The 10,170-nt window shown below is 34.5% G+C and overlaps 1 pseudogene; it reads right to left on the reverse strand.

The window, feature by feature from the left end:
- Positions 1 to 650: 650 nt before the first annotated feature.
- Positions 651 to 3,456, reverse strand: LOC124974393 (striatin-3-like; annotated as a pseudogene).
- Positions 3,457 to 10,170: the final 6,714 nt, after the last annotated feature.

Here is a 10,170-nt window from a genome sequence, read left to right on the forward strand (position 1 = left end):
TGGTCAGTGAAATCACTGTGTTTAGGGTTGTATAATGAAGAAAAACTTTAATACGATTTTGAGCACTATTGTGAAAGGCTAAATATATAAGAAGACTTATAAAATCTAGAATTTTATCTAAACATTTTGTACAACTAATGATAAAATATTTTAAGTTAAATTTTCTTTTTCTTCTTTTTTAAAGCAAAATAAATTTAAAAGGGAATCTGTGGCATTCAACTGATAAACAAAAGATCACTAAGAGATGAAAAAATCTACTCTTAGAGCTCTCTTCCCCAACAAGAGCACCACATTCCTAACCCTAGGGCAGCACACAGAGTCATTTAGGGGGAAAAAAAAAGGTCTTTGTAAGATCAGACTTCACATTGGCATAAAGACACCTAAAAAAGTAGACATATGCTCAGTTCATATCCAGTACAGGCCACAAATACTAGAGTCCTTTTTCTTTATGTCCCACAAAATACAGTAATTATAATTAAATTAATGAACCTGACATTAAGATATGATTTCAACCAATTTAGGCCTGCTCCAAATTGCCTTCACTAGGCAGAACATATGTAGTGTTATATCAATAATCTTTTTGATGGCAGTGAAGCAGACCATTTTTCTGTCCAAGCAAATCTTTTGTCATGATGTGAGTTTTTGTGGATTCACACAAACACTTTGGCAAGGGCATCAGCTCCTGCACTTGCAATATATGCTTTTAATGAATGGAAAGCAATATCATAAATTGACTCATCCAATTTCTTCCTATGAGCTGTTATTTCTTGCAAAAATGTCTTGCTATCTAAATCCATTAATCTAATGGAACAGTCATGGCTTCCTGACATCAAATAGATTCAATTAGGATCTACTACTAGACTTGTAATAGCAACCAAATGAGCTAACATTGAATGAATCATTTTACCTATTTCATTGTCAAAAAATTTGATGCGTCTATCTTCATGAGCAGTTAATGTAACAGGAAGTGTGGGATGACTTATTACTCTGTTAATGTGATTACTGGATTGTAAACCAGAATCTACCTGTGATGAAAGCATTACCAATGACTGTAATGTTTCTAAATCATAAATTACTGCACTACCAATGTTGAAAGAGGTATCACAAACAATAAAGTCAACAGGTGTAGGTATTCCATGTTCCTTGTCTCCATTGTCAGTGCAAATACAAGGCATTTTTTCTTGTGGATTCCATAACCTAACAGTGCCATCTGCTGAACAAGACAGTAACTGATTTTTATTCCACTATAAGCAAGACCCCAGACTGCATCTGTATGAGCAACTAAAGTGCTAGCTAGAACATTTGGCTCATATGTGTTATATGGATCCACATTAGGACTAGGCATATTCCACCACTGGATGGTTGTGTCAATACCATCACTAAAACACTGTTCTCCATTAGAACTAATAGCCAGTGACAGAACAGGGCCAATGTGGGCCCTAAATGTGTAGTAGACTCTACATCTAAAGAGGCACTCTTTTTGGCAGGAATTGTTTTTGCAAGTTTCAAAGTTTCAGAGTATGGTCCTCAGAGGCAGCAAACAATATAGGTTCTACAGGATGAAAAGCTAATGCCTGTACTCCATCAAAATTGCTATGTAGTGTATACTTGGGGTTCCATGTCTTACAAAAGTCATATTGGCAGGCAAATCATAACTATAATCTGCATCATTTGTTACTGTCAAGTCTTCAAGGTCTCCAAGGCCCAGTACACTCAACAAAACATCATCAGAACCCATAATAAATGACTTACCTCCTCCAGATTGAAACATTATTGGTTTAGCCCATTCTGTGTCATCCCCTGAACTCCATGCTTCTCCAACTCCTTTACCATCTTCAACTGTCATTAAAAAATCAAATTATTTCAGTGCTTCCTCTGTAGCAGGATCATCAGTTAGGTCTGCAGCTAAGCCTTCAATAACTATTTTGTGTTTATTCATCTGATGTTTATCATTTCCTCCTGGGATGCCTTCAATCATGTCACTGTCCTCTCCTTCATCACTTTCATCAGCATTTTCTAAGAAATTGAATGTCTCAAGAACACCACTAGTAGGCCTTTTGATTTCTTGTCGTTCTTGCTTGGGAGGTTCACCACCATTCAGAATTTGTTTTAAATTATTTGTTTCTACTGATCAATTTGGTTATGAATTAGATATTCCAAGTAATGACCTTACCCACTAGACTGTACATCTAATACTGTATCTGTATAACTTACTTCCTGAAAGTGCTGTCTAAACAGCTCTCTGCCTTGCTTCCACATTAACTGGCTATTCTGAGGTGTTGAGGGAGCCTCTGTGTCTTTGGTTTCTCTTGATTCAAAGGTTGATATTTTCAAATCACCTTGGTTCATCTCTGTGCCATACTTTAATTTATGATATTTTACCCTGTTTTGTTTTAATGCATACTCTAACGTCTTTATTCTTCTTATTAAATCCTTCTTCAAATTCTCTTGACCTTTTCTCTCTCCTTGTAAAAATGCTATCTGAGACTGCAGTTTGGCTCCCTCCACCTCCCAGTGAACCCACTCCATCTTAAACCGAGCCCACTAGTGCTGGATATGGTGCAGTATCCCTGGTATAGTGTACTGCTGTGGCCTGGACAGCAGGGGGCCTTCCCAGGGGACCTGCTCCCTCAGAGGCAGGAGGACCCCAGCCACACACCCCTCCATTTCCCCCAGGCAAAAGACTCAAGTTTCCCCCAGGTTCCTGCTGCTGCTAGGGAGGGGCTGTTATCCCCAGGTTAATGCCACCACTGCCTCAGGAAAGCTCATCAATTATGTGTGGGGCCCTGGCTGGGGGGCAGGGTGAGAGGATGACAGCTGGGGGAAGGCCTAGGTCGGGTGGCCCTGGGCCAAAGGCGGGGAAGGGGCCTGGTGAGAGAGGGGCAGGGAGGAGGTCATTGCTATGTGCCTGCCATGGGTCAGAGCAGGGAGCTTCCAGTTGCTGCCATTACAATCCCTTCTCCATCTGCCCTTCTCACTCACTCACTTTAGGGAAAGGGGTGGTGTGGCAGGAGGGGGAAGAAGGGGAAGTGTTGGGAATCTTAATATCAGTACCTCATGAGTCTGAGACAGAAAGAGTCTCTTTTGAAAACTAGCCTTAGCAATTTAGCAATATACTAGCTAAAAAACCAAAAAGGATTAAAATTGCTGGTGATATTGACCACTTGTAAAATCCACTTAGCTCAATTTTCAATAAAAAATAAAAGAATACACCCACCATGTTATAGAGAAAACGTGTTTTTTGCATATCAAAGTATAAATTTGCAGGCCCAGCCAATGCCCAGGTGGTTCTCCAGTGCTACACAGACCCAACTCTCAGATATCCAGTGCCATGTCCAATGCAGTCTTAGTGCCTTGCTGTGGCTTTCCATTTACCAATACATGGGGCAGCCTCTGCCTGCTATCATGGATAATTCCCATCTGGATGCTGCCTTCTTCATTTGAGGCAGCTCCCATCCTGTGTTACCACATTATCAAGTACCTGTCATTTTCAGGCTACTGAAGATTGGAAGATTTGAATAATATATTATAGTATTATTATGGAAATTTTATTAATAGTATTATTTTTTATTACTTCTACTTGTGTATTTTTTACTTTTCTCTTACTCTATTTTCTTCTTATCTGTTTTCTTTGAGTCTCTTTCTTCCTTCCTCAAGCTAACAACCAATTTTTTTCATACATACAAAATAAAGATAGAATTTTAAAAGCTGTGAGAGAAAACTTTCAGATCACATATAGAGGGAAAGCAATATGGCTATCAGGAGAGTTCTTAGCCCAGACCATAAAAGCTAGAAGGGCCTGGAAGAACATATAAGCTCTGAAAGAAAATGGATGGATGCTAACCAAGAATCCTAAACTTGGCAAAACTTACCTTCAAATTTGATGATGAAACAAAATCCTTCCATAGCAAACAAAAGTTGAAAGAATTTACAATTATAAAGCCTGCACACAGAAAATTCTCACCAAAATAGTCCATGAGGATGAGATGAAAAATAGCAATTGAAGTCAGTATAGAAAAGAAGGACCCAAAAGAAAAAGCCAATCAAATGAGAAACAAAGTCATATTAAAAACCAAAAATAGCCAAAATGACCAGGAATACAAACAATATCTTAATAATAACCATGAATATTAATGGTCTAAACTCATCAATCAAAAGAAATAGACTGACAGATTGGATTTTAAAAATGTCCCATCAAAATGCTGCCTTCAAGAGACTCATTGAACAGCAAAAGTCACCCACACATGTCAGGTGAAAGGATAAGAATAAAGCATACCATGCACACTGACTTGATAAAAATGCAGGGTTTTCCATCCTCATATCATATAAAATGTACTTCAAGTCAAACTTAGAAGGGATAAATACAGACATTTCATATAGATTAAGGGAAGCATAAATCTGCAAGTCATAATGAGTGTACATATTTCTACCCCAAATAATGGTGCATCCATGTATCAAACATCCTTCTCAATGCCAGTAACCACAACACAATAATACAGGGTGACATTAACACACCTCTGTCACCCCTGGATAGATAGTCAAAACAAAAATTGAAGAAACCATAGAACTCAATAACACAATCTTTTATTTAACCTTAACAGAAATATATAGATTATTCCATCCATCAACAAGAGAATACACTTTCTTCTTAGTGGTGCATGGATTATTCTCTAAAATAGATTATATGTTATGACCCAAAGCTACTCTCAGCAAATACACACACACAAAAACTTGTATTTTATCAGATTATAATAGAATGTAATTAGAAATCAATGACAAAATAGTAAAAAAAAATAAAATTAAAAAAATATAAAAACAGAAATGACTCCCACACCTGGAGGCCAAAAAAATACACTATTATATAATGCACAGATAGCAGAGGACATCAAGGAGGAGATAACAAAATTCTTAAGAGTAAACAAGATTAAGGACATAGCATATAAAAATTTCTGGGATGCCATGAAAGCAGTAAAAAGAGGAAAATTTATTGCATGGAGCACACTCAATAAAAGAAGAGGAAGTCCACAAATAAATAACTGATATTACAGCTTAAAACTTCAAAAAAGAACAGATCAACACCAAAAGTGTAAGACAGGAGATAATAAAAATCCATGAAAATCAATAAAATTGAGACAAAAGAAACAATTATAAAAACAGACAAAACAAAAAGTTGGTTCTTTGAAAAAGTAAACAAAATAGACATAATGATATCCACAGTAACAAAGAGGAAAGAGACAATTCAATTTACTATAATACATAATGGAAAAGGAAATATCATGACATACATTACAAAAATACAAAGCATAATTAGAAATATTTTGAAAATTTATAGTCCAACAAAATAGCAAAGCTCAAAGACAACAACAGGTTTCCAGGGACATATAATCCACCCAAACTGAATCATGAGAACAAACACACTTTGAAGATACCAATTTCAATAATTAAATAGAAGAAGTTATCAAAAGTCTACCAGTCAAAAAAGCCCAGGACCAGATGGGATTCTCATTGGAGTTCTACAAAACATTCAAAGAAAAACTAATTTCAATACTCCTCAAAGAAGCCCATGAAATAGAAAATGAGTGAACACTTCCAAAATTGTTTTATGTAGGTAGTATCACCCTGATACCAAAATCAGACATAAACACATCAAGGAAAGAAAACTTCAGAACAATATCCCTGATAAGCATGGATTCAAAAATTCTTAATAAAATTCCAACAAATCACATGCAAAAAATATTATAAAGTTACTTCACAATGATCAAGTGAGTTTCATCAAAGGGGTGCAAGGTTGGATCAACATTCAGAAATCAATACAGGTAATTCATCACTTCAACAGACTTAAAGTTAAGAACCATATGATTATGTCAATAGATGCAGAAAGAGCATTTGACAAAATACAGTACCTCGTCATGCTCAAAACACTAGAAAAAGTTGGGTAGTAGAAACATACCTCAACATTGTAAAGGTTATCTACACTGAACTCACAGCTAACATTCTTCTAAGTGGCAAAAAACTGAAAGATTTTTCTCTATAAACTTAGAAAAGGCAGAGATGCCCAATTTCACCAGATCCATTGAACATTATCCTTGAAATTATAGCCAGAGCCATTAGACAGAGAAAATAAATTAAAGGGATAAGGAAAAGAAGGATTCAAACTATCACTAATGACAATATTCTATATTTATAGAATCAAAAAATTCTACCAGAAAATTTCTAGAACTCATGAATAAATTCAGCAAATTAATAGGATATAAAATCAACATATATAAATTAATAAATTTCTATTCAAAACTGATGAAACCTATGAAAGAGAAAATTTTAAATTATGCCATTCAGAATAGTATAAAAATATAAAATACTTTGGAATCAAACAAAAGAGGTGAAAGTCCTCTACAGTGAAAAATACAGATAACAAAAGAAAGAAGTTAAAGAAAACCTTACAATATGCAAAGATCTCTCATATTCTAGTATAGACACAATTAATATTACCTAAATGGCCATAGTACCATAAGTGCTATATACATTCAATGCAATTTCAATTAAAACCCCAATGATATACTGCATAGAAATAGAGAAAACAATCATGATATTCATTTGGAAGAATAGGAGACCCAGAATAGAAAAAAACAATTATTAGTAGGAAGATCAAAGTCAGAGGTATCACAATTCCAGACCTTCAAGTATACTACAGATAAATAATAACAAAAACTGCATGGTTTCAGCACCAAAATAGACAGACAGAATAATGGTACAGAATAGAGGACACAGAGACAAACTCACATAAATACAAAGATAAAGATGGCAAATACATACAATGGAGAAAAGATAGCCTCTTCAACAAATGGTGCTGGGAAAACTGGAAATCTGCATGCAGCAAAATGAAATTAAACGCCTCTCTCTCATTCTTTACAAAACTCAACTCAAAATGGATCAAAGACCTAGTAATTTGATCCTGCACCACAGAAGAGAAATTAGGCCCAAATCTTCATCATGTTGACTACAGACAAGACTTTCTTAACAATACTCCCAAAGCACAAGAAATAAAAGCAGAATCAATAAATGGGATGGATTCAAACTAAAATGTTTTTTCTCAGTAAAGGAAAAAATTAGCAATGTGAAGAAAGAGCCTACACAATGGGAGAAAATTTTTGACACTTGCACTTCAGATAGAGCACTAATCTCCTAATTTATAAAGAACACAAAATATTTAAAGCAAGAATACAAATAATTCAATCAGTAAATGGGCTAAGGAAATGAGAAGACAATTCACAGAACAAGATCTGCAAGCAATCAACAGATATATGGAAAAATGTTAAGCATTTCTAGTAATAAGAGAAATGGAAATCAAAACTACCCTGAGATTTTATCTTACCCCAATTAGAATGGACATTATAGATAATACAGGCAACATTAGCTGTTGATAAGGATGTGTGGTAAAAGGTAAATTCATATATTGCTGGTGTTGTTGCAAATTTGTGCAGCCACTAGGCAAAGCAGTACAGAGTTTGCATAGAAAACTTGGAGCCACCATTTGACCAAGGTATCTCACTCCTTTGCCAATACTCAAAGAACTTTAAACAAGCATACTACAGTGAAGCAGCTACATCAATGTTTGTAGCAGCTCAATTCACAATAGCTAGATAGTGTAATCAACCTAGATGCCTTTCAATAGATGAATGCAAAAAGAAACTTTGTTACATATGCACAATGGAATATTATTCAGAGAAAAAAGTATACAATTATGGCATTTGCAGGTTAATGGATGGAATCAGAGAATATCCTGCTAAGTAAGTAAGCCAATCCCCAAAATCCAAAGGCCAAATAATTACTCTCATAAGTGGTTGATGATACATAATGGAGGTTATGTATTCAGGGAAAAATGTAGGATAATGAATTGTTTTGATGAAAATGAGAGTTCAGTTCGGGTGGGGGAAGGAAAGTTAATGGAATGAAACAAACATCATTATCATACGTACATGTGCAATTACACAAATGATGTTACTCTATTTCATGTACAACCACAGGAATTAAAGATGTACCCCACTTGTGTACAATAAATCAAAAAATAAAATAAAGAAAAATATATAAATTCATAGGCTTCAGTTGACAATACTGCAACATCCCCCAAATTACAGCTCCTAAATTCAACTTGTTTAGATTGCACATGTGAATCAAGTGATGTCAAATTGTCTTTTTGCCTTATTTTTTTCCACTTTTATGGGGGGTGGGATAATTGGGATTAAGTACAGAGTCACTTTTCTACTGAGTTATTTCTCCAGTCCTTTTTTATCATATTTAAAAATTTTTCTTTTTGTTGTACAATAAAAAATTTTCTTTTTATTGTAGATACAATATCTTTATTTTACTTTTATAGAGTGCCTTTGATTGAACACAGTACATCACACATACTAGGCAACTGCTGTACCACTGAGTTACAACCATAGTCCCCCGGCCTATTTCTTTATTTATTTTTCAGATAGGATATCAATAACAAACTCATCTCAAACTTGCAGGTCCTTCCCCTCAGCTTCCCAATTATCTGGGATTGTAGGCATGTGTCTAAGAAAAATAATTTTTTAAATTTATTTAATAATTTTCAAATATTTCCAAAATAACTATAATCATCTATTTTAAGCATATTTTGAAGTAGAAATATCTCAGTAGAAACAATAACACAGAAAGAAAACAGGAAAACTTGTTACAATTGAAGAAACATTGTAAAACATCTAGGAAAAGATAATAGGAATGTTAAAAGTATCAATTTAATAACGATTTCATTGATGTTTAATGTGCTGATCAAGAATTAAGGTAAATAAAATTGAGAGAACAATGTTACTAACAGAAATTATGTACTTGCAATAATCCTTAATATCTAAGATCTGAGAATTTGGAAATGTGATATCAAATTAAGAAGCACAGTTATTAGTAGGATAAAAATAAAAAATTCAAAATAGATAGTCCAAATAATAAAAAATTCAAAAAATATAAAAAAGAATTTATGCTCAAGAATGGTCAAAAATTTAAATTAATTTCACAGATACTTTGCAAAAATAAAAAAAAATTTGAGTTTTATACAATGTGCACAATAATCAATGCTCCAGTTAGCAAAATAGGACAATAAAAATGTAACACCTGACTGTTGTTTAATTACAATGACTTTTAATTTTTTCCCACACATTAGCTTTAAATTCTGGTCATAGCTGAAAATTCTAAAGCCTCAATTCTATTTCATATGTTATTGTGGTAACTTAAAGTAGCATTTCACAGAAATGAAACATATGGTAAAATGACCAAGGGATTATAAAATCCTTCAGCTAGGCAATATGAACTTCTTTTAGTTTATTATCCAGTTATCTGAAGCCAAATTATTATAATATAGTGTCAATAATGTGCATGCTCATTTAATAGCAAATGACAAATGCAAAGTGTGTGTCTGGCTTCAGGCACAATTTTATTAAAATTAAACTTTTATGCACAATACTTGAATATATGAAAGGATAGAATTTTGATAAGACACTTGTCATTTAGACTGGGAGAAAAGATATTTTGCACTGCAGGGAAGATGAAAATATAGCATCTTTACAAAGAATTCTGCTTGGGCAAGGTGGTATCTATGTGGCAAAAATGTTATTGTGAAAAAAAAAAAAAAAAAAAAAAAATGTTATTGTGCCCTTTCCTCATACCATGAATTAAATAATTTTCACAGATAATACGTAATAAACATTAAAGCTACTCTCATGCAGCAACAACATGAAGTTGGTGTTCTCTTTTAATAACTATCTAAATCTTCACCACAAAACCTGGGGAGATTCTGGGCAGACATCACATTGATATCATCATGCGACTCCAGACAGACGCTGAAGACACTATACACTAATATGATAAGATGCCAGAGTCCAGTTACTGACCTTAGTAGACCTAGAGTAAGGGATTGAGGGCTGAGATGCCACACAGGAATACTACAGCCAGCAGACTGAGAGGACCATGAGGAGCTCCCACCCCATTTCTGTTTCTGTCATTGTCAGTTCCAAGGGCTTCAGCTTTTCTCCCCAGTCTTCAGATACCTAAAGCACCTTCATCATTTTCTGGTTTTCACCCTGCCCAGAGTTCTCCATGTGGTTTTTTCAGTGCCTGTGTAGCACAAAAACCTGGAGCTCCTGAGCATAGGAG

The sequence above is a fragment of the Sciurus carolinensis genome, unplaced genomic scaffold (genome assembly GCF_902686445.1).
Source record: "Sciurus carolinensis unplaced genomic scaffold, mSciCar1.2, whole genome shotgun sequence".
NCBI classification, from domain to species: domain Eukaryota; kingdom Metazoa; phylum Chordata; class Mammalia; order Rodentia; family Sciuridae; genus Sciurus; species Sciurus carolinensis.